Source organism: Colias eurytheme, chromosome 6 (assembly GCF_061535395.1).
Source record: "Colias eurytheme isolate Ceu_HAF_F1 chromosome 6, ilColEury1 Martin Lab GWU primary, whole genome shotgun sequence".
Taxonomy (NCBI): Eukaryota; Metazoa; Arthropoda; class Insecta; order Lepidoptera; family Pieridae; genus Colias; species Colias eurytheme.
Genome location: NC_142985.1, coordinates 8,194,301 through 8,220,018, shown reverse-complemented (window position 1 = coordinate 8,220,018; position 25,718 = coordinate 8,194,301). Strand labels below are relative to the sequence as shown.

Sequence of the window (25,718 nt, the reverse complement as noted above, 5' to 3'; positions counted from 1 at the left end):
CTATGCTCATAGAATATGCAAAACTTTCGCCGGCACGTCGAAAAGAAAATTATAAATACCCTTTTCCTCTTCCTTTACATTTTGTCGAGGCTTACGTAGATAAACATTTTTCATTTCCGCATAGATACCTCGTTTTGCATATCATCGTTCGTAATTTAATAAGCATGCAAATTGAGGAATTACCTCTTTTATTAAAAATCTAAAGCCGTGACTATAGTCAAGAATCAAGATAATAACTTTTTGGTGAGGCGCGGGCGATTTTAACGAACTTAGTTTTTATGTGTTGTAGGATATTTTGTTATTCAAATAAAAAGCAAACAGCAAATATGAATTAAGAAATTCCCGAACGGTATTCTTGTTTTCAACGTTATTTGATAGCAGGTTATGTAGGCTTAGAGCACGACTCTTATAATGGGTAACAGTTACACGAAATATAGGTCCGTCTCAACTGGTTATATTTTTCTTTGAAGTCTTGATGGGATCGCTAGTGGATATCAAATTAAGATCACTCTGGTTGTAAGTGCGAACTTGAAGTAATTAGCGGTGTTTTTGCTCACTTAGATTACAATCGTGACAACTTGGAGGTCAAGGTGCGTCATTCTGGTGCTTGGCTAAGATTAGCAATGACGCATCCATGGGTTTAACAAATAAATCAAATAAAAAACGTATTGTTATAAAAACATCATTTATGATACGTTGGGCAGTGAAAAATGTTCGGAAAACGGAAGAAGTCTTATTAGTCCGGGATACATCGCCCATTTTTGCAAGTGATTACTATCGTGCTAATTTTTCGTGAGTAGCTTTATTTTGATAAGATGCCCAATCATTTCATGTACGAAACTCTCGATTGTGGTAGCTTACAGAGGTAACAAGGAAAAAAATTTTTGATTTGACGGTTCTCAAATATTTATTACGCAATTTGTAGGACAATATGTCTGTTGAATTATATATAAGTATTAAATAAGTGAAAATAAAAAAATCTGCTGGTAAGTAATCATTTATGATGACTTCGTTATCGATACACATTGGAAAGGGGGACTCTTTGATCAAACCATAGATTTTGTAGGACAAATATTTTTTCGAATAATTTAGATAATTATCTTGAGATTGAACAAAAAAAAAACATTCAGTTAGTAATTAATATTTGAGAACCATCAAATCAAAATATTTTATCCTTGTTTCCTCTGGTAGCTACCACAATCGAGAGTTTTGTACATGAAATTATTGGGCATCTCATCAAAATAAAGTTACTCACGAAAAATTAGCTTGATAGTAATCACTTGCAAAAATGGGCGATGTATCCCGGACCCGGACTATATACATTAGGAAGGTATAAAATTTACATCAGATTTTTTGCTCATAAATATAATTTCTTATTTTCTATTAATTGGAAGAAATTTCGAAATTATGCTGGATAGAAAGTTGAAAGACGAAATTAGAAAAATAAAAATAAATACCGCAACAAAACTAAACTAAATTCATGTGAGGTCAACACATATTGCAGTACATAACTAAATATGTATACGAGTTTCATAAATATATTTTAATTTTAATTATTGATCATAGCTATAGTTACCTATCTGTTAATATTGTATGTAATCTTCTGTAGTACCAAGTAGAAACATTATTCTTTTGTCACATTAATAATTAATACAATTAACAAGATAATAAAATATTATTACCCCTTTGTTGTCTAATGTTTTACTACTTAATTAAACAGAGAAGACACCTAGTTTATTCGAAAACCCTAAAGTATAATGTAACATATCTCAAACTCAAAGCACGTTAAATTAAGTATTTTAGCTCTGTAAAAAGTTCAGTATTCACGAGTAAATTCAATAGACTACCGAATGGGCAAGCCATAAAGCCTCTGCGAGAATTCACGTGGACTTTTTCTTTAGCTGCTCGATGCGGCAGCATTTCCATTGAAACTTGCGCATTGTGCTTCGCCTCAAAGAACTAAAAGTCTAAGTATAATGGCCAAAGAAAAAACTTTGGTTAAAGGCCTCTAGACAATTCATAACAGCCTGAACGAATATTAAAGAAAACTGTAACTCAAAGGTGGGTATAAATATGTCCTAAGACCTAAAAAATAATTTTATGAGGGATAATAAAACTTCATCAGTGTAAATGTTTTACAAAGTCTCTGTATAGTAGCTGTAAAGTCGTATATTTATTGTCTTTTTGGCTTTTAGCAAATACAGACAGGTAATTACGTGGATTTGATAACAGAGATTTACGGTCTTCTGAGGGAACGAATAGAAATTTAATATGAAATAATATTTATATGTCAAATTCAATCATTGTACAAAATACTGTAAGAAACTGTGTTAATAATTTACGAGGAAAAAAAGTTGTATTAATCAATTACAAAATTGGTGAGTTTGCTGTTGAGCGTTGATTGTAAAATTATTATAGCATCACAACAATCACTAGGTATACAAATACGTATTCCAACATAAAAAGCCAATACCCATAAAACGAATTTTATAGCTCCAGGAGAATACGTTTTCGGGGTGAAAAGTTTTTACGACCTAGGTTTTTGGTAGTCATGACATTGTCGACTATTTTATGCTACGTGCAGAATAAAGAAGGCGATCACAAAGGAACTTAAAATTAAAAATCTTTATTTTTATTTTTTTTTCTAGAACTTTGACAGGACAGAATAAGGTTGAGTCAGCTTGTAATGTAATTCTCGTAATAAGAATGATATTTATTTCATAAATAAATGTTTGTTGTTTATAACACGTTTACTGCCTTATTGTGAAATATGAATACCTACATATTATGTAGGTGTCCTATTATGTCACGCGTTTTCTAAATTTTCTCGTAAACATTATAAATCTTTGAATTAGCTTAAAAACAGAATTATTAATTTTGACAAAGTCGCGATGAAACAGTAATTAACTTAAAAGCCGATTACTAAAGTTCGTAAGTTGTGGGAAAGTTTGACTTTTGACGAAAAAGGTCGGTGTCATGTCATCGCTTAGATCATTCTACTGTTAAAATCTAGTTAGTATAACAAAAAGAATAATGTCTTGACAAGCAAAGTAATAATGAATATTCATTGTTTCGTAAAGTTTTTGTTTGGTAAATAACTTTTGAGTCGGGAAATTGTCGCATAAGACAAGAACATGAAATATTCACTAGCCGCTTTGTTCCTTGATGAAGAAACTTCTCTGTAAATATGGTCATTTGCAACATAAAAGATTTTCAAAGTAAGTGTAATAAGAATGAAGGAAATTACTGCTGTTACACATTATTCAGGTTTTGAAGTAACATCTTGCAACATACTGTGATATATTATTATTTATATGAGATAAATAATAATACCTTACCTATTTATACAAATAAATATTTTGTAATTATTTACTGTAAGAAATATTTATCAGATAATTAACATGGCGTACCTACCAAACTAGTAATTGCTCCACATTCCGAACAAGAATAATAACTCAGCAGGATTATTTCAACCTGCAAGCTACAAATTGTAAGAAAATCACAAAATAATAAGTTTGAAGAGTCAGCATCGAAATTAATGAGAAAATCCGACCTGCGTAGTTTGCAGGATTATTAAAAACAGTATTCCGGAGCATATTTTTCATGAAAATAAATATCTTCCGAAAATATTGCTATAAGTATGCATGGGGATTCTAAGATGGGGATTGGATCAGTTATTACGCCACATATCATTAAAATTATTATATAAAGTAAATGTTTATCGCGTAATATATAACGTAGGTATACTATATAATGTATTCGAATTAAAGATACAAAATAAACAGGCTCATTTTAATTTGTACAAGTGTCAACATTCTCAATGTAACTGGTTTCAGCGACTATTTCGACAACTGCTAGACCACCTGGCCACATAGCTATGGACGTAGTAGGAATATTAATTGTATATTTAATCGCAATATGCTGTTATAGTTTTTATTGACTTTGGTTTTTTGTGAAGCGATCATAGACGCGGATTCGGTATTTCCACCTGGTTGGCATCCTTTTATTTTTAAAAGAAACGAGTAATTGTGTGAACTTGTTGTTCGCTTCTTGAGTTATGTTTTAATCATCAAGGACTATTGGATAGCATATTGTATTAAAAAATAGTGTATAGACTCTTTCATTTAACACGTATCTTATAAAGAGGATTTAAAGTATGCATTCTACGAAATACTTAAGTATCAAAAATTTAAGCGTACCTATTGCACTAATTATATATTAATTAGTCAATTATTAACAAATAGGTCAACAATACTAATGGTATTTCTAATTATAAAAGTAGTTATTTTACAGTATTATAGCTACATAATATGATAAGGTACCAGTCTTTATAAAACGGAGTCTCTAATAGAAAATAACGAGGTTATAATAAAAGGTACAAACTACAAAGCAGGAAAATATGAAAGAAAGACCACAAAGAAAAGTGAAAACAAATATCGCAAACAATACCCTAACCGATGTGTGGTATTGTTAGGTAAATTGACTCTTTCCGTTTTCTTATTACAATACTGTGTTCATTATTCATAGTTTACTTATAGCCCAGTCATATTAGGGGTTTCACCTCGGAATGAAAGATAATAAGCTGGAAATTGGTAAAAACCTTTGTTTTGGTACCCTAAATATTGTCTCAAAAGTCACAAATGATATCGTGTCCGCGTCTTAAGATATTGAAGGTCAAAGGTCACAAAAAACGATTTTTCGCGAATATCTCGGTTCCTATTGCTTAAATGATATTTTCACCTATTATGAAAGTTGTAGAGTATAAAATTCTCTACAACTTTTGTCTAAACTTTTTTTTTATACGATCAACCGTTTTTGAGGTAGAGCGCGAAGAGTGCGCAGCGTACAGTCATATATGAGCTAATGCAGGGTCAAGCGTGAGTTACGGTTATCAGTACGTTGTATAAAGTCAATTATTGACAAAAAAATTATAATTATTAAGCAATTATTCAATTATAGTATATTATTAATTCTGGATTATCTATTTTAGTTATATTTTAAAATAAAACGACATTATATATGTTTCCTTTAAAACGTGTAAATTTTTAAATACTTATATAACTGGAAATACTTGTCCCTACCCTATGATCATTTCTATTTATAGCCGATTTAAAAAAAGAAAAAAAAACTGTTACTAGAGCATTGGAGAAAATTACCAATTTGGATAAACTGGTGGAAGTATTTCAACAAGAAAACTGCCCCGTACAAACTTTATTTTAAAATGGAGTGCGCATCTTTTTGGCATTATATAATGCTCCAGAATCTGAGGACAACCTTGATTATTTCCGCTACACGCAATTCATCAAATTAACAAAACTAAATAAACCTGTACAATTGTCAACACTTCCACCAACAAGTGTAGCAGCCCGTCAACATATCAATCTCATAATATTATAAATGCGAAAGTAACTCTGTCTGTCTGTCTGTTACTCAATCACGCCTAAACTACTGAACCAATTTACATGAAATTTGGTATGGAGATATTTTGATACCCGAGAAAGGACATAGGCTACTTTTTATTGCGAAATATGTACCACGGGCCCGCTAGTGAAAAATAAAGATATATCTAAAATATATCTCCTTACTGTCTTTTTATTTTAAAATATAACTAAAATAGATAATCCAGAATTAATAATATACTATAGTTGAATAATTAAATATAATAATTAAGAATAAGTACAGATGGTAAGAATAATGGGCATTGCTTAATAATTATAATTTTTTTAATTATAACCGTAACTCACGCTTGACCCTGCATTAGCTCATATATGACTGTACGCTGCGCACTCTTCGCGCTCTACCGCAAAAACGGTTGATCGTATAAAAAAATAATTTGGAAAATCCAAAAGTGCACGCCTCATAATTTTTTTTAATAAATATTTATTAATTGTTATTTTTGTTTATTTAATAACAATTAAACCACATCGAATCAGACCCTGAAAAATGAAAGGGTTCTATTCCTGAGCATACTCAAGCGTAAGAGAAAAAAAAAGACTCGATTAGTAAAGTATTTCGGTCGCTATCGTGTTAACAAGAAAAAGGATCCGCACATACAGACACACGGACGTCCAAACCAGAACTTTTTTAAACTGTTTTTTAGCTAGTTTAAATAACAAAAATGACATCAAAAATATCATGAACGTTAAAAATAGTGTTTTTTCTTAATATGTGTGTGTATGTATTATCTTACAAGTGCAATGTATGATACATAAAGACATTTTAAGTTTGAAAAATCAGATGTTTTGCGCGAAGTGACAGTAGTACCCACCTCAACGCTTCGCTTATGAGGCGTGCAAAAGTTTAGACAAAAGTTGTAGAGAATTTTATACTCTCCAACTTTCATAATAGGTGAAAATATCATTTAAGCAATAGGAACCGCGATATTCGCGAAAAATCGTTTTTTGTGACCTTTGACCTTCAATATCTTAAGACGCGGACACGATAGCATTTGTGACTTTTGAGACAATATTTAGGGTAACAAAACAAAGGTTTTTACCAATTTCCAGCTTATTATCTTTCATTCCGAGGTTGACCCCTTTTTTTACCTAATTTCACTGGGCTATTAGCCAATTTGTTAAATCTTATATTATACGGTTATACCTGTAGTAGGATTACAAAATAATTTTGATCATATGCATGCAATATGCCATTAACAAATACGAAAATATTTTTTTTTATAAGATTTTATAAGAATAGAATATGTTCAAGTAATAAAAAAAATATTGAAAAATATTCATTTATCCCTACTAATATTATAAATGCGAAAGTAACTCTGTCTGTCTGTCTGTCTGTTACGCTTTCCCGCTTAAACCTCTCAACCGATTTTGATGAAATTTGGCACAGACAATCTTTAGACCCTGAGAATGAACATAGGCTACATTTTATTGCGAAATACACCACGGGCGAAGCCAGGGCGGACTGCTAGTACGATAATAATGTATCTTCCTACTATCAAACGCGATGCGGTTCGAGAAAGCCTATAAAATTGCTGTCACCGATTAAATAACAAGCATTTAATACTGTTAAATGGAAACTTGAGCATAATTATCTGTAATACTTGGAGAAAGCTATAAATATGTAATAGTTGGATAACGTTTGCAACATTTCGATTAAAGTTCAACACTCTGATATCACGATAAATAAAATACATACATTTGCTAAAGATGTATGAGTATTGTTGAAATTTTCCGACACATTTTAATGATAATTTACCAGCGCAGTAAACACAATTAATAATATACCTATTACCATAATTATTTTTTGTACGAAAAGTGATCAACTATACCAGATACAAGTTTGGGTATTCAAGCTAAATTTTATTATCATGATGTTATAACTTATAAGTAGGTAGGACCTAATACCTAATGTAATATGTAGTACCTATTTCATCTGTAAGTTGCTAATGTTTCCTCTTAGTTTTCCAGCATAGTAAGAGTCAAGGGTAAAATATTAGACTTTGGTAAATTATTAAAACTATAAAAGAATGCAGCAATAAACTTGTTTCACTAATGCCTTTTTATGGCTTTATTTCTTTCAACTCATATTTTTTAGACATATTATCGTCTGGTCGATAAGGTCGCTAGCGTTATTTTTTGCCACTCCAATGTAGTTTTTAGAAAAACGGCAGCCACAAAATATAGCCTGCCATCTCGGCTCCGCATACGTTTAAAGCAAAAAGTCATTTGAATACGGAGGATTAAAGTTGTTAGCTGGAGATGAACCTTGATTGCGTAAACTGCAAGAATCTTTCCGCAAACGAGTTTCATATATAAAAACGTGGTATAATATGTAAACATCAAAAAAAGAAGTCCGGCAGACGTCACCGGTCACGCAAGGCCGGTTTTATTAGTAAGTTCATGCATAATGCTTTATTTACACGGTCCAACTGAAAGGAATTTGTCATTAGGTGATATTACGTTATTAATCACGTTGAACGTTGAATGACCGCCTCTTTTGTGCACTGGTTGAGTCGCGAGCTACAAACCAAGGGGGTCTAGGTTCCATAGAGACTAGAGTTGCAGAATACAGAAGCTGATCACTTACTTGTCCGTCAAGAGAATTAATTGTAAATAAAAACTACAAAGTATTCACGATTAGTCTGTAGTTCACTTCAGGGTCACTTTTCACTGCTACTATAAGCTCTCGTAAACTCGCATTTACTTGTTCTGTGATATGCCTGACAAGCAATAATCGTAATAAAGCGTAAAATATTTGTCAAGGATTGTCGCCGGCTTATTCAATGGGCCGGAACCAAGGCAAACTTGCGGTATCGTAAAATAACTTATACATAGTTGATATTAATTAGTAACCAATGCACTTGAATAATAATTATTTCATAAATTTATTAAATTAATGAGATAGGTACAAAGACAGTGATTGGTATTTTCCTCTTAGAAAGTGTACGGTATCCAATTAAACTTTGCAATTTAATTGCAACTGATGCGATTATTTCATTAAGAAAAATCTTATAAGAGGAATTATTAGTGCGTGTGATTATGATCGGTAAATTATTAAATTTTCTGCTCTTGTTATTTCATTGAAACGAATTGTAGTTAATAGTGGTCCAACAAATAAAGTAGTACTTGAAAGCAAAGACTAGCTGTAATCAATTTTATGCAGTAGGTATTCATTACATATTATGCTGCCGTAACTATGGAGATTGTAAACAATGCAGTATCTGCCTGCCAAAGATAATGATAGCATAGCAACAAGTGCAACGATTTATATAGACGTAGGTACTTGTTTTATATGTATAAACACCAGTTCAAAGTTAAAATGAGTCAAAATTGAAGGGAAGCAAGGAGATCATAGCAAGCACATTCATGTAAGAAACAATTTCAAAGAAGTTTAAGAGAACCGCAGCACCAAATGAAAAATAAGGAATAAAATATCTGCTATAAAACAAAAAACAAATTGAATCAATATCAAATTATGCAAAGATTTCAGAATTAATAGGTAGGAATGCAGCATCTCTTTTTGGAGTTCAAAGATTTATTTAAATGAGTCCTTCTTGGAATATTTATTAAAATAAAAAAACTTTCGTAAAATTTACCAATGGTACTCTAACGTTAATTTAGTAGTACCTACTGTACTATTCTTATCTCGTCTGCGTCAAAGTTTTACTACACTGAAATTTAATCGTGCACAATTAAAAATCACAGTTAGGTAGGTATGCGTGGACTTAGATGTGGTTTTACTCATTCGTTCACATGATTTTCATTTCCCATTAATATTAAATTACATTTATAAGTGTACCGGTGGACAGCCGCATTGTTTTGTGATTGGGATTATGAATCACGAGCGATGTGTCAAGAACTTGATTGACACGGATTTTTGAGGTTAAAATGTGCATATAAAAGTATGGAATAATTATTTTTACTATAGTGCATTTTAAATATAAGATTTTTATATTGGAGATTTAATTATACCTTGGAAAAATGTTCTCTAATCGAGAATTTTAAGCTTTCGTTTATAATACGATTATAAACCAATTAAATGAAAGTGATACCTTCGAATCGCGGTACGCACGAGTTTCTATCCCTCCGAGACTACGCTAATAGGCTGATTTTCCTTTATGTTAATCCTCACTTACACCAGCTTTAACCTTCACTATTTAACCTATTTTACTAGCAAATGGGAATGTAAGAAGCTAATGTTATTACCAATTTTATATACAGGTAGGCAGTTTATTCTTCTTATAATAATTAGTTACATTTTTATTGTCAACTCATTACGGCTAATTTAATTAAGGAAGTGCCCTTGTAATCAACTTCGTGAAATACACAGCTAGTAAAACAGTAGCTAGGTAGATACCTAGTACCTACATTACAAAAAAAAATGTCTGTTATTTTGTAACAGAAAACGAATATTTTAATAATACAGAATTCCTCTAATAAATTAAAATATCTACTGTTTCTTTAATATATTATTTCATAGTATAACTATCATTCTTATCATACGATCATATTATATTTTGTACCATTATGATTTATCTTATTTTATTCTTAAACTGAAATAAAACAATGCATCCTACCTTGAAAAATATGAAAATTATTTCCACAGGAACGTTAATTAACACTAAAAACACGCACGCATCACTCAAAATATTATCACTACACTGTTAATTGTTTTTGAGACAATTCTCACTCAGAGTGATCTTAAAATTGTAAAAATGGTCACTAGCGGACGTTTACTTCGATCAAAAGATTGGAATCAACTGAAGTTATTTGACGACATCGCGACTAGCGGCCAATGTCTGCTGGGAAATTATTAATGTTGGACATACATTGCAGCTTGTGATTCGTTCTAAAAATCTTCATGCAAAGAAGAGCAGCAATGGATGGTTGGAAATCAGAGTACAGAATAAAATGTTATGTTGAGGTGAGATTCCTTAATCCTTACACATGAACGAATTCGATTTAAGAATTAGATTATAACGCCTAGGTGAAGTTTGATCTCCTGCGGTATCGTCGCGGAAAAGCTAATCGTGGGAAACATTTTCTGGAATTCTAACGCCCGAAAGTTATTTTCGTTTAAATTTCGTCCTTATTTCGGCTATAAATTTTAGAAATGTATAAATTGTTAAAATTGATTTTGAGATTCGAAATTTTTTAATTTAACAATTGAAAATTGAAATTGACTTAAACAATCAACCTAAAACTACATAGTAAATAAGTAACTGAAAACACTGAATATAAAATATAATTCTTGGTTTAATTTATCTATTAATACCTAATTAAAGGATTCAATCCTACCAAAATATAGGTATACTATAACTCAAATAAGTACATGCATAAAATTCATAATTACGAAGATTATTGTCAAATAAACTATTCTAGATTTCTGCGCATTTCCTCACAACGTATTCAATTTGCATGTCTGAAAGCAAACAATTAGTAGCGTCCATCTTATTTATATTATTCTATAAACAATCAGCCACCTGGCATTGTATAAGTTGGTTTCGTGAGAAAGTATACAATACGATAAACATATCGTGTTCAAAGTGTTCGAGCAATACCATAACGGATTTAAATTGTTTCCTTAATTTGAACTCTTCTTAGAATCTTTGTATGCACAAACGTGACTTACGAAGTATTGACCATGTAATTAGCGAATTTTTGTATTTTTTACACGTTATCGTCTTTGGAATAACGTTATTCCTGTCTGGTTTTACATGTACGATTTCAGATTTGTTGTGTCAGTAAGCTATTTCGAATTTTTATGTCAATTTCAGAAAATCATTAATAACAAAGAAATTCCTTTCTTTTTCAATTAAGCGAGGAAAGTAAATAAATAAACATGTTAACGTAAAAGTCGTGAATTCATAAATAAACATTATTGATTTTAAACTGCCTAAAAAGGCTTACGTAATTAAAAATTTCTAATCAATACAATTTCCCCGCGCTAACACCGATCGTATGGTAATTTGCAAGGGGAAGTAATATGGAAACATGCATGTAGGGAAAATGAAGGTTCATCGAGTTATACCCCCGATTGAGCTGGGTCACTTCCGGCAGGTCAGGGGAACGGATGGGAATCCGATTATCTCCATCGACTGGGCTCACCGGCCCATTCATCCTTATTCTATAAATATCATTGAGCCTGTGTAAACGGCGCCACCAACAATGACAACTTTTATTGCAAAGTTAGCGACTTTGCAACTTGGACATCTGACGCAATTTCCGCTCGAAGCCGTATGAAGTCGGACAAAATATACACCGCCTCTACGTTGATACTATAAGGTAATGATATAGTCATGCTTTTCACGTCATGTATAAAAATTCTTAGTACTTATAGGTGCATATTTTATCTAAGACATGTTTCTTGTTATTTATTTTGGTGTTGATAAAAAACATCAGTTTTATACTGATAGGGATATTAGCGTATATAATTAACTTAATTGAATTAATATAGCTGTGATATCATATTAACTAGATGACCCCACAAATAAATACCTACATTAACAACTTGATATACATAAGACCTTACAATACGAGGGCTAATATAACGGTGAACTGAATGTCTATTCGATTTTCTTTTCAGTATAAAATAAATTAATTACATTCGTCTTTCAAGAGGTATGACGCAGGTCTATTTTAGGTGAACATTACATTGTAATGAAACACTGATGTAATGCTGTAACACGTAGTTTTACCCAACCAGCAAAGATGTCCTATAACAATAACTTACATCACTAAAAAGCTTTTTAAATGACGTATAACAGTGTCGCGGTGACAAGCTTGTTGTATAATAGCGTTTAATGAGATGATTTTGCTCTATAATCATACACAGCAAATTTGTCCCATAACAAGGTGATGTAAACGTTTATATCACTATTTTATACGGCGTTTATAGAGCAGCTCTTATCCAGATTTTGGTACAGCAATAACAGGACGATATTATCACATAACAGCGCTGGTGGTCTCTTTTTTACAGCAAATTAGTGCAATAAACGATTCTAGGGTAACCTTTATAGTCCCATGCCTATAGAGGCGTAAAAAAATCTACAATAGGACAATTTAGTGTTGTAATGGTTTTCCTTATTACTATTATAGCACTGTGAATCTTCATGGTTGCTGAAACTCCATAATAGAGCAATTAGGTGATATATCCGAGTTTTATATCACTTCTTTGTAACCTAATTGAATTATATTAGTGTTTTTCTGCCCATTATAACGCAGTGGTTTAATAGCTGAGTGGTCAGAGTTATAGGACTGATTTACTGTATAAAAGAGTTAATAACTCTGTTATGTAACAAAAACGGCGTATTAATGTAGTAAAATGCGACACTTGCGAGAGATATACGGCCTATAAGAGAGTTTCTTTCACTTTAAAACAACAAAAACCTGCCATATTGTCAGCACCGTCTCGTAAATAATTGAAGGGTTCTATTTAATAATCATGGATTGAATGAATTTAAAAAAATCGCAGCTTCAGTAACGATTGACACCAGACAAATTCAAGGTGAGGCTTCGAATACGGACAATGATTCCGTACAATCTGTTACATCCTATGAACAGAACCAAGTTAACAGCCATCATGTGGTTTGTGATAATTCAGAAGCAGACCATTCAGACACTAGTGTTTTGCTTGACACTTCGGGATCGGAATCTAAAAATCGGAATTTACACTAGAAAATACAAAATAAAACATGTTATGGGTTTTCTAATTACATCAGGGAACCCTACTAATTTAATCCAGTATATGGCATGACAGTTGTCAAAACTACGTTCGTTTGCGGACGTATAATAGCCACGGAGTTGCTATTTGGCATCCTATACAGCAATTTGGTGTAAAATTAGTTTTTTAATTACTTAAAACTCAATAATTCGAGGGGGGCATGAAAAAAACAGCGTAATTATGCATATAATCTATCAGTTAAATTTCATTCACAAGTCAGTTTACGTATCTAACATAATTAACAGTGTAACAAAAATTAATACTCGACACCACGATGATGGTTCCTATAGTCATTTACTCGTATTATCAATTGGTACACGATTTACCATTTTGTATTATAATTATAGCGTCGCAGTGACTTGTACATCGCAACTTCGTGCTACAAAAGATTTGCGGTTACTCTTAAAACACAACTTCGCGCTGTAACAGCATCGCGGTTCCTTTTATATCACTACTTCACTCTATAACAGCATCGCGATTCTATAAGTGTACTCTTCTATAGGTCCAATTGGCATCTGAGTTGCTGCTACAGCAACACAATACCATCAAATGGCTTTATAAATGCGCCACTTTGGGGTTTATACAACGTTCTTATCACCCTTATAGAACTACCAGTTAGCACCTCTGAAACGTTCTTATCCCTTCTATAGAGCAACGATTTGTTGGTTGGGTAAGTACTAGGCTGACCTATTTCTCCAGGGTCTATGCTCACTCGGTATAATGTGAGTAAATATTTACAATAGAGCAGAATAATAATAAAAGTTATGTAACGTAGAACTTTGGTATAATCATAAATTATTTACTACGGGGAGAGACTAATATTTAGGTTATAAAGGGTGGAATTAACGATGTTTCACTATTGTTTCTTCTTACACATAACAACAACGTAAGTTATTCCAAATCACACAACAAAGTGGAAATAATTCCAGATTATGACCGTTTAAAACTCAATTAAAATTGGCTTTTGAAAATACACCGGAAGAAAGTTAGCGCGGAAAGTTTATTTTTTTTAATTATTAATATTTCAGAAAATTGCTCCTTAAATGCTCCATCAGAATCTGTAATTGCTCCACTTCTATAATTATTAGTTTATTTATAATTAATTTTTAAAAAAATCCAAATACTGAAAACTTGATTTCCCTATAGAATGAAAAATATTCACTTTTCATAGAAAATTTTTTTGCAAAAAAATTGCTCCCGATTTGCTCTATCAATTACAAAAAAAAATTATTTAATTTTGATAATTTTTACAATAGTTGACTGAAAATGTTTGCATAGTAAACTATAACTGCGCTGTGACGTCATCAATTATTGTCGTTGCGACGCATAAGGGCCATATTTACATGTATCAGCACTGCAGCGATATCTGTAGACCTTAATGTTTATGTTTTCTTATTTATATTATTTACTAGATTTCCGCCCGCGGCTTCGCCCGCGCAGTCAAAGAAAAACCCGCATAGTTCCCGTTCCCGTGGGATTTCCGGGATTGCGTCATTTTCTCGAGATAGCCTATGTCCTTTCTCGGGTATCCAAATATCTCCATACATAATTTCATGAAAATTGGTTCAGTAGTTTAGGCGTGATTGAGTAACAGACAGAGTTACTTTCGCATTTATAATATTAGTATGGATAGTGATTGAGTCAACAATTGAATAACAAGTGTAAGTACTATTTTATTCAATAATAATGAACAATTAATACATATATTTCTACTGTCAATCATCATCAAAGTATTGAATTGGTATTAATAATTGAATTTGAATTTCTGTTTACTATAAGAAAAATTAATATGCACTTTTTATTTCAGGGTGTGAAGGGATTCAGTCAAGGAGTTTTAAATTATTGAAGAGTGGTAATTATTTAGAAGTAGGGTTCGCGAAAAAAATTGAGCCCTACCCAACCAACAAATCGTTGCTCTATAGAAGGGATAAGAACGTTTCAGAGGTGCTAACTGGTAGTTCTATAAGGGTGATAAGAACGTTGTATAAACCCCAAAGTGGCGCATTTATAAAGCCATTTGATGGTATTGTGTTGCTGTAGCAGCAACTCAGATGCCAATTGGACCTATAGAAGAGTACACTTATAGAATCGCGATGCTGTTATAGAGTGAAGTAGTGATATAAAAGGAACCGCGATGCTGTTACAGCGCGAAGTTGTGTTTTAAGAGTAACCGCAAATCTTTTGTAGCACGAAGTTGCGATGTACAAGTCACTGCGACGCTATAATTATAATACAAAATGGTAAATCGTGTACCAATTGATAATACGAGTAAATGACTATAGGAACCATCATCGTGGTGTCGAGTATTAATTTTTGTTACACTGTTAATTATGTTAGATACGTAAACTGACTTGTGAATGAAATTTAACTGATAGATTATATGCATAATTACGCTGTTTTTTTCATGCCCCCCTCGAATTATTGAGTTTTAAGTAATTAAAAAACTAATTTTACACCAAATTGCTGTATAGGATGCCAAATAGCAACTCCGTGGCTATTATACGTCCGCAAACGAACGTAGTTTTGACAACTGTCATGCCATATACTGGATTAAATTAGTAGGGTTCCCTGATGTAATTAGAAAACCCATAACATGTTTTATTTTGTATTTTCTAGTGTAAATTCCGATTTTTAGATTCCGATCCCGAAGTGTCAAGCAAAACACTAGTGTCTGAATGGTCTGCTTCTGAATTATCACAAACCACATGATGGCTGTTAACTTGGTTCTGTTCATAGGATGTAACAGATTGTACGGAATCATTGTCCGTATTCGAAGCCTCACCTTGAATTTGTCTGGTGTCAATCGTTACTGAAGCTGCGATTTTTTTAAATTCATTCAATCCATGATTATTAAATAGAACCCTTCAATTATTTACGAGACGGTGCTGACAATATGGCAGGTTTTTGTTGTTTTAAAGTGAAAGAAACTCTCTTATAGGCCGTATATCTCTCGCAAGTGTCGCATTTTACTACATTAATACGCCGTTTTTGTTACATAACAGAGTTATTAACTCTTTTATACAGTAAATCAGTCCTATAACTCTGACCACTCAGCTATTAAACCACTGCGTTATAATGGGCAGAAAAACACTAATATAATTCAATTAGGTTACAAAGAAGTGATATAAAACTCGGATATATCACCTAATTGCTCTATTATGGAGTTTCAGCAACCATGAAGATTCACAGTGCTATAATAGTAATAAGGAAAACCATTACAACACTAAATTGTCCTATTGTAGATTTTTTTACGCCTCTATAGGCATGGGACTATAAAGGTTACCCTAGAATCGTTTATTGCACTAATTTGCTGTAAAAAAGAGACCACCAGCGCTGTTATGTGATAATATCGTCCTGTTATTGCTGTACCAAAATCTGGATAAGAGCTGCTCTATAAACGCCGTATAAAATAGTGATATAAACGTTTACATCACCTTGTTATGGGACAAATTTGCTGTGTATGATTATAGAGCAAAATCATCTCATTAAACGCTATTATACAACAAGCTTGTCACCGCGACACTGTTATACGTCATTTAAAAAGCTTTTTAGTGATGTAAGTTATTGTTATAGGACATCTTTGCTGGTTGGGTACTTTTATAATATAATCACCGGAAAATTTTTCACTAGAGTATAAATAATTCTTTATATTTATATATATTTATATATATATATATATATATATATATATATATATATATATATATATTTATATTTATATATTTATATAAAGAATTATTTTTGACAATAGGTTTTACAAAAAAATTTTACTTATTACATAAATTAATTATTGAGTTTCATCTAGCAAAAGTTGAAAGAAACAGATATTATTATGTATTTAAAATCATTCTTATTATAGGTATGTTTATAAACATTTCCCTACCCATCCCTAAACTCGCATATTACGTTTATTCGTATTATTAAAACTTCAAGTAATTTTTTATTAATTTGTGTTTCAGTCGCTTGTTTCATCTTTCGGTGTCAAGTTGCTATCGTTTGCGGGAACTATGCGGGTTTTCCTTGAAAACGCGGGCGAAGCCGCGGGCGGAAATCTAGTAAATTATATAAATAAGAAAACATAAACATTAAGGTCTACAGATATCGCTGCAGTGCTGATACATGTAAATATGGCCCTTATGCGTCGCAACGACAATAATTGATGACGTCACAGCGCAGTTATAGTTTACTATGCAAACATAGTTTTTCAGTCAACTATTGTAAAAATTATCAAAATTAAATAATTTTTTTTGTAATTGATAGAGCAAATCGGGAGCAATTTTTTTGCAAAAAAATTTTTTATGAAAAGTGAATATTTTTCATTCTATAGGGAATTCAAGTTTTCAGTATTTGGATTTTTTAAAAAATTAATTATAAATAAACTAATAATTGTAGAAGTGGAGCAATTACTGATTCTGATGGAGCATTTAAGGAGCAATTTTTTGAGATATTAATAATTAAAAAAAATAAACTTTCCGCGCTAACTTCCTTCCGGTTGAAAATACTCTCAATATAATTCGTAAAACTCTTGATTGTTCTGATAATATGTTTACCGATTAGTTAATGTAGGTATAAATGACAAGATGATAGACACCTTTCACTGTAGAAGGCACTTTTAACGATCCATTTGAACCGCTTAGCTTGCCTAATTGATAAACTGAGAAGGTGAGCAAGTTTATTTCTCTTGGAAAGGTATTGCGTGCTATATTATGACATGACTATTAACTACATCCACACCTTTATATATTTCAAATCTTAAACCTGTTTAAAAAAAGACGAAACGGCATTGCAACTGACTTTTAACAGCAATGTAATAAATTGCGTTCAAGAGAAATGTTATTTCTTATTGTTATATTTAGAAATATTTCTTAAGTTAAAATCATTCGCTCGGCAAAGCCTTTTTAAGATCATGCTGAAATATGGAAAGTTATTTTTAATGATATTTCAAAAAGTATCTTTAGTGCTGTACAGGGAATATTTTTAATCAACTTTTCTTAAAATAAACGTCGGATTGGAAAGCTCCAGCGACGGTGTTTTGACACCTGCTCCACGTTTCTAGTCTGGAAATAGAGTTCCTAAAATTACGTCTATAATAAGTCTTCCAGAAATCGCCTTACGTCTACTCCCAATAGGCTCTTGAGAAACATCGAGAGTCAGCTTAACGAGGGTCATGATTGATTAATCACCTTTGACATGTTTCAAGTTGATTTCAAAAGATTTTTATCATTTATTTTGTTTAGAACACAAAACACAACTAAGTACTTTAAAGTTTAAACTAAAAGAAGTGAAGAATTAATCTCGCTTAATTTATGGTACATTATCTTTAATCAACAAAAACAATATCGGCGTCTTAAAATGGAAGCGATAATTTTTATATTGCGGATAAGTGATCAACGCTGATCATAAAATTTAATTTCCTATTCATCTTCAATAGCCAGACATACTCATTGCTCAGATCTGTAATATGTATCCGATTAAAATGTTACAGAAATAAAATTTGTAAAGACTTTTTAAGTATATGACAGGTACAGGTAAATATTTCTATAGTAAGCAATGAAGCCTTCGTTTATACGCGACTGAACAAATCGGGGTCTATCAATAACTATGTCGAAGAGCATCAAGCATGTCGTAGACGTCGGTCCTTGACCTCTCAAGGTTGTACGCCTATCATACCTTTTCAGGTTTATGTGTGCGTGACCAATTATATTATAATTCGTTTTATATTTGGATGCGGGAATGTTTATTGTGAATAAACTCTTTATGGGCTCTCGCAGACTGCATTGACATCGTTTTCGATTATCGAAACGACTCCGCAATTTATTATGCGTTGTTTAATGTTTTCATCGTTCATATGACCCAATAAAAATGATGATGAGTATTATTTTATTAATTCAATAAATCATACTTAACGTTTTTTGACGCTGAAAGAGGAGCGTGAAATGATACGATCAAAATAGTTGTTCAAAATTCATGTTTATTTTTGTTTTGTATTCATTATTGGTGCTATAGGTATATTTGACCTTACTTTTAAGTTATATACCTACCTAGTTAACATCTTTATAGGGAACGTATTTAGAAATTTTTAACGTAGATAATAAAACGATTGAAGATCATTGATTTAATCAAGAAACTACAAACTTACAAGACAAATTGATTTCTTTGTGAATAAATTATTGAATTAATAAATGTATATGTAATAATGTACAGTGAATACAACTTAATTACACACTACCATTGCCCAGGGAATAGGAACAGATAATTAATGTTACAAGACAACTTGTGTAATTTCCTTTAACGATTTGAGAAGGTACTCACATAAAATATTTACCATATAAGGTTATATTGAGTATTGCTGTAAAATCGTGTTCCAAGTAGACTCATTTGATTAGTCATGAAGTATATTTTAAAATTACAAAGTTCAAATAGTAACATCGTGACTTACCTCTTGAGGTATTCGGAAAATTTGATACACTTAGAAATCTATTAAAAGTAAGTTAGAAGAAATAGTCGATGGAATACAAATTGTGCAATCAAAGAAATTGGTGACTAATTTGTTAAGTGCAGCGAACCATCGTGGCGTCAGTTCGTGGCGTCAGTTCGTGGCGTCAGTTCAGTTCTGCTTCGTAGTTCACGTTCACAGATCAAAATAGATTCCCGTGATTGAACATTCAGAATGTATTAGAGACTAAAAGAACTTTGTGATTTTTATGAATTTTGATAAATTATAGCGGTAATATTCAAATTCTTCAAAGACGTTCCTTGGCAGACACAGTTATCAGATTTTGATAACGAACAAGAAATGTAAGCAATTCTAGAATCCAGTAAGTACATATCTACCTATATACTTTCTTATTTATCAGTAACAATCTTACTTAACCATTTTAATTATAAAACAGTCTTTCTCTAAAACAATATTACTTTCAAGCGGGGATACGATCACAGCCTATCTCGCTATAAAACTTTGATGAACCCAATGAAATTAAATAACGTAGCGGTATTATATCAGCTTCATAAAACAAAACCATCTAGAAAGGAAATGGTGGATACTTTAACCTTTTCAAGTAATAACGCAAAGCGTGACCACGGCGGCCACTCGACCGAATATAACGAATTAACCATAAAAAGTGTTTAAGAGAATCGTTTTAAATTCAATTTCCTCAATAGACCATCAAAATAATTTTTAACAATTAAAGTCATTTAAAATCAAAAGTTGCAGACGTAAAAAATATAAAGAACAGACAATTAATTTAGTAACAAGCAACCTGAATGCGCGATTGCATAATCATTTCTTTTAAATGATACCATGTGTCATAATAGCGTGATTCCTATCTCGGCTATAAACGCACGGAACTAATGTACATGTGACTGAACCTCAGGTGTGGGGAAGGAAACTTGACAAAGTTCACTGCTCCTGACGCTCTTGTCTACACACGACATTGTGAAATCTGCTCTATTACCTAACACGTAAATCTCTTTTACATTGACGCAATAGTGGTGTTTCAACAAAACTGGAGACAAGACCACCGAAGTTGGACATTAAGATGTAATTAAGATTGAAAAATTTGCACTAATTCTGTTAATACCATATGGGAATATTAACTAAATGCTTAGCCATAATATATTCTACAAATGTTAAATGTTTTGCCGAGTCGTGTTCTAAAAGCGGTTCCTAGAATTTTTTGTGCGCAAAGCAAATAAGGAGACGTGTCTCTCGATAGTGAGTGAGACTTATGGGTAAGCAAATCAGCATCGAAGCAACCAAAAAAATAATAATAGCGCGGATGAGCTGCCAAGCGTTTTTAAAAAGTTTTATCTTACTTATAATTCTTCTCTTTGTATATTTAACGAATTGTAAATGATTTTAGGTTAGGATGAAAAATATTTCAAAATTAAAATTCATCACTATTGACTGTGTTCTTATTTCAGTACAAATTTAATTAAATTAAATTTAAATTTAATTAAATTAGTAGGTGTACCTATACTTAGCGTAGTAATATTATGCGAAGTTATTCATAGAAATCAAAGCAGTATACCACTCTGCTTACGTATTCATTTTTGCAGGTGTCGTAAGCATGTATGGGCTCTAGTTGCGCCAAATGTGACATCGTATGTAATGTTGCTAAGTACCTAACAGGTATCTAGGTTGCGAGATATTTATGACCAATCTTTTAGCGACTATTTTGGTTCCTAAATACAGGTCGCCTTATTTTGATGTCAACCTAGTTGACGCTTCAAATTATGTTCTAGGAAGTTTTTTTCAGGAAGGTATGTAAAAATCTCTTTAAATTTTTTCCTAACGCATACATTTTTTCTATATTTTTAGTTTTTTTTGTGGATTTATTAGCGTGAATTATTCGAACTCAACATGAATTGCATAGAAATCTAAATAATAAGACACTAGAAGTCGTAAGCGCGCGTGACCTTGTCGCCACTCAGGTGACTTTCACAACACCAGCGTGTTCGTCACTGTTCAGTTGCTCTGGAGATGTATGTGTATAAACATGGTGTGTTTCAGCATATCCCATTGCGGAAATTCTTCCACTTAATTATACTAATAAAGGAATAATATTTCATCGGTAAATATTTCTTTTTTAGAAATAATGCCGTTTTTCCTTAAAATTATAGAATATTTACAAGTATTACGAGTGTCACCATAGTAATCGAAATAACAATGAATGACACAGTCTACCATTCTTATTATCACGTTTAACACAAATTTCAACCTTATTTCTATGAGTTTATGTTCAAAGTTATATCTATTGAAAATTGACAACTTCTGTTGTAGAAAAGCCGAATTTTTTCGTATTGGAACAAAAAGAAACAAAACGTCTCATATACTTAGGGATGTTATTCTAAAATAAACCGTAAATTCGTGCGTTAGGATACATATTAAAAAGCTTAATTTAATATTTGAGTTAGTTTTCACTAAAATCAAGCTGTCCAATAAAAGGCATAGTTTACTTGTGTGTACTGTTTAGCTATCGGTTTAAATGTGTTGATTTTGGCGACAGCGGTTTTCATATGAATTATGACAATATAGCACTTCTAATGATGAATTGCTATAAATATGTATACAATATACATATAAGTATGACAATTACAGCGGCAGTGTTGAAAATTAAGCACCATAAAGCTTTTAATTCATTTAAAATCAAATTAGCAGCACATAAATTCAGTTCAGATATAAGTGTAATAACAACATATCAAACTATTTATATCATCACAACCTGCTTACTTATTTAGAACGTTAATTAGCAATATTTTTGTTGTGCAAAATCTCCAAACGTCAAGTGCTTGTGAAATTTTAATTATAATACAAAGTAAATCCAGGTAGCGTTTGTTCCCATTGAGGCAACGAACCGCAACCCGGTCAGCAAACAGACCCAGCGAATTAGCGCAATATTTATAACTGCCGACTGCCGAGTGCCGACTGCCGACCCCAGCCAGGTGCAAACTCCACAGTTTTTGTTCAAACACCACTACGACGGGGAAAATGAAGCAAATACACCCATCCTATTATTCTGAAAGTTTATTTGTATGTGTATTTAATTAATGGTCTTGAATAATCAAAACGGTTCTGCAATCAAAGGTTGTGGAATATGGCAATCAAGAAATATTAAGTTACCAGAGCAAATTAATCTAATGTTCGAACAATGCCTGAACAAACTAGGGCGTTGATTGACTTTCCATTAAAACTTGTAAAGGTAATCATTCTTCAGGCGATATCTTTACTATAAAATATGTGTAATATTTCTCGTTCCCGCCAAAAGCGTATTGTACTGGGTTATCAAAGCGCGCTTTCGAGAAAGTCGCATAAATCAGCCCTTCTCTTTGTCTTACTGCCGATCCTGACAGTTTGTATTCTGTCCGTAAGCGACAAGGGGAAACGCGGAAATTGCTAGAGTACTACGCAAATTTCGCTGGGCGCGTCGATTGCCCCATTCTAATTACTTACACGACTGTCCAGTTATATAACAGCACATAAATTATTGATTATGTTCGCTGCATTATAGTAAAATAATAAACGACCGATACTGTTATTGTTGTAGAGTAAATTACATGGGATTTGTAGTAAATAGAGCGAATCTAGTAGTGAGCATTTGTTATCTAAGTAATTGTTAAACGGTTGTTCATTGCCGTACGTGACAATACGTATCGAAAAGAGTCATTAACTACAATTTTTTTGCGTTACAGTGCCTCAAATATTATATCTTTACCGCAACAACCTACATCATTACATGACACTAAAAAATAAAAATATAGGTACCTACTTACTTAATTATTTTTTATATTGATCTTTCCAAATACCTTATTTTTTTACGGCAGTGGAAATCCCAATGTCTACGGTCGTTATTGAAATAATAATTGATTTCTTATTGATTTATAATTATTAAATATTTAAGAGATGCTGTCAAGAATAGTCAGTTTTGAAAGCGTTTCTGTGAATATTTTAATTAATGAACCAATAAATTAACCTGATTTTATTTGATGCTATAAAGCGGATGTCACCAGGACATTGCCTCCTCTTATCATTCCTTGAGGATAGATACGTCAAAATATATTTTATTTATTATTTCCCTTGCTGTCTTAGTAAATAGTCGAACTTGGTGAAATATGTATTGCTCAGAAAGTGTTATTATCATAAATAACAGTCCATAAATAGGGTACTTAAATATTTGTTATAGATAATGTCTAAACCGTTAAAAGTCAATATTAATTCCGGTAGACTGTTTATTTTTATAATCGAGTACAAAACATGATCCATTTAGTAAGTAGGTAATTTATACCAACTGTAGGTATGCATGTGCCGCTACTTTTTTTGTACCTAACGATAAAATTAGTAAAAAGCTTTTACTGGATGTTTCTTTTATAACTTTGCTTTGAGAAGATGAAGGGAATATAACATTAAAAATTTTAATTGATACGAGAGTGGCGATATTCCTTGCGATAATAAGATTCCATGTTGTGAAGTCTAATGGGAGGAATTTTGCTAGATATTTTGAAATATCCGTGTACTGCAGCAAACTTGTACCTACTACCTAGTACCTACCTATAAATAAAGCTACCTATGAAATGTAAAAATAAGGGTTACAACATGGTTACAACTTACAACTTACACCTAGGTAACTCCTTTTAGTTTTTCTTCTCAATTGGTAATATCAAATATGATAATACCTATGTACCTACGACTAGGTAGGTACAATGTGTGACAAAGTAGGTAGGTGCCTAGTAGGTATTTACACGTTTTACAAAATTTTACAATTTCTAAAGACATTTTATGATAGGTAGATCACGGAAGTTGTAACAGGTGGGGCGATAATGTGGCTATCTTTCTAATGATCTAATAAATATTAACGAATTTTACTATGACCGTTGCGAGTGCAGTCAGGCATAACTGAACGCATTCTTCAGCTTCGAACCCCTGTTATCTTTTATTCTTTACCATGCAATACCTATAAGCTCTAAAAATGCATAGTTACCTAATATTATTGTCAAAGTAGATAAAAGCTAATTAATAAATGTATTTTATTTTATTTTATTAGGTATGTAATAAAATAATTATTGCTTTGCCTTATAATACCTATCAATGCTAATGTTCTCACTACGTCTTGTAAATTACACATTATTTCCTCTTCCTGCATGAGATCTATTTCACAGCCTTTTAAAGTGCAACGGTAATTAATAATTAAGTCGGTACAGAAGTTCTTGTTCAGTCACGGCAAAAATACATAATAACAAACTATCTGACAAGGAACAGGTTCAACGGCGGATGGGGGCGCTATAGTTATAAGTTATAACATGCGAAGCTTTTATTGTGTTAACATGGATCAAAGAAATAATAGCCTTACAACTTTACGTGTTGTAATGGCGCTATCTACTATAAAAATAACGCATAAATTTTTACTTTTTCTATGTAGACTACGCCATAAATAACGCGCGAGTTCATTGTAGTTATTATAAAAACACTTGGATATGCAAACAGAAATAAACTTCACTTACCTCCGCTAACAGCAATTAGTGCACCGGCATATCCTCCGCACACAAACAGTATTGTTGCTGGGATACAAAAGTCCACGGAATATCAATATTCGTACACTTTCTGTAAGTTTTTAATTCAACAATTTCGTTTTTAAATTCGTATAACCACTTCACTGGTGACAAAACGTGTGCCGAAGGGAACAACTTTAATCACGTGCGCCGTGTGAATGAGACGTATGGTATGGTTCGATCGTTCGTTTCCGACTGATCCCAGACCCCAGTCGGTACTCGGTCGCTACTCGGCACTCGCTGCATGCGGCTCACGGCTGGCTGGTATGGCGTTTGTTTCGCCGCGGCCGTCATTCGTTCACGACAATGAAGCTTTGAGTTCATACGGTGGATTAAAGCTTCCGAACTTTAGTTGCCAGCCCTGATGCTCGTTACCACTGAATGTGTCTAATCTTCTTCGGATCGGAACTTCAAAGTCTTTTTTGATTGTTAAGAAGAACTCGGATAAAATAATGAAATGTACATGAATCGAAGAAGTCTTTTTTGTAATTAAA

The 25,718-nt window shown here is 32.3% G+C and overlaps 1 protein-coding gene across 2 annotated transcripts in view; it reads right to left on the bottom strand.

Annotated features, from left to right (window-relative positions):
* LOC149907823 (uncharacterized) overlaps window positions 1–25,432 on the bottom strand; it is a 36,615-nt gene extending 11,183 nt beyond the window's left edge. The window contains exon 1 of one of the 2 annotated variants that reach the window (XM_090102938.1): window positions 25,177–25,432. The gene's annotated coding sequence lies outside the window, so the exon portion shown is untranslated. Of the gene's footprint in view, window positions 1–10,033; window positions 10,204–25,176 lie in introns of those variants that run through there. The other variant, XM_090102939.1, reaches the window with a different exon arrangement.
* Window positions 25,433–25,718: the final 286 nt, after the last annotated feature.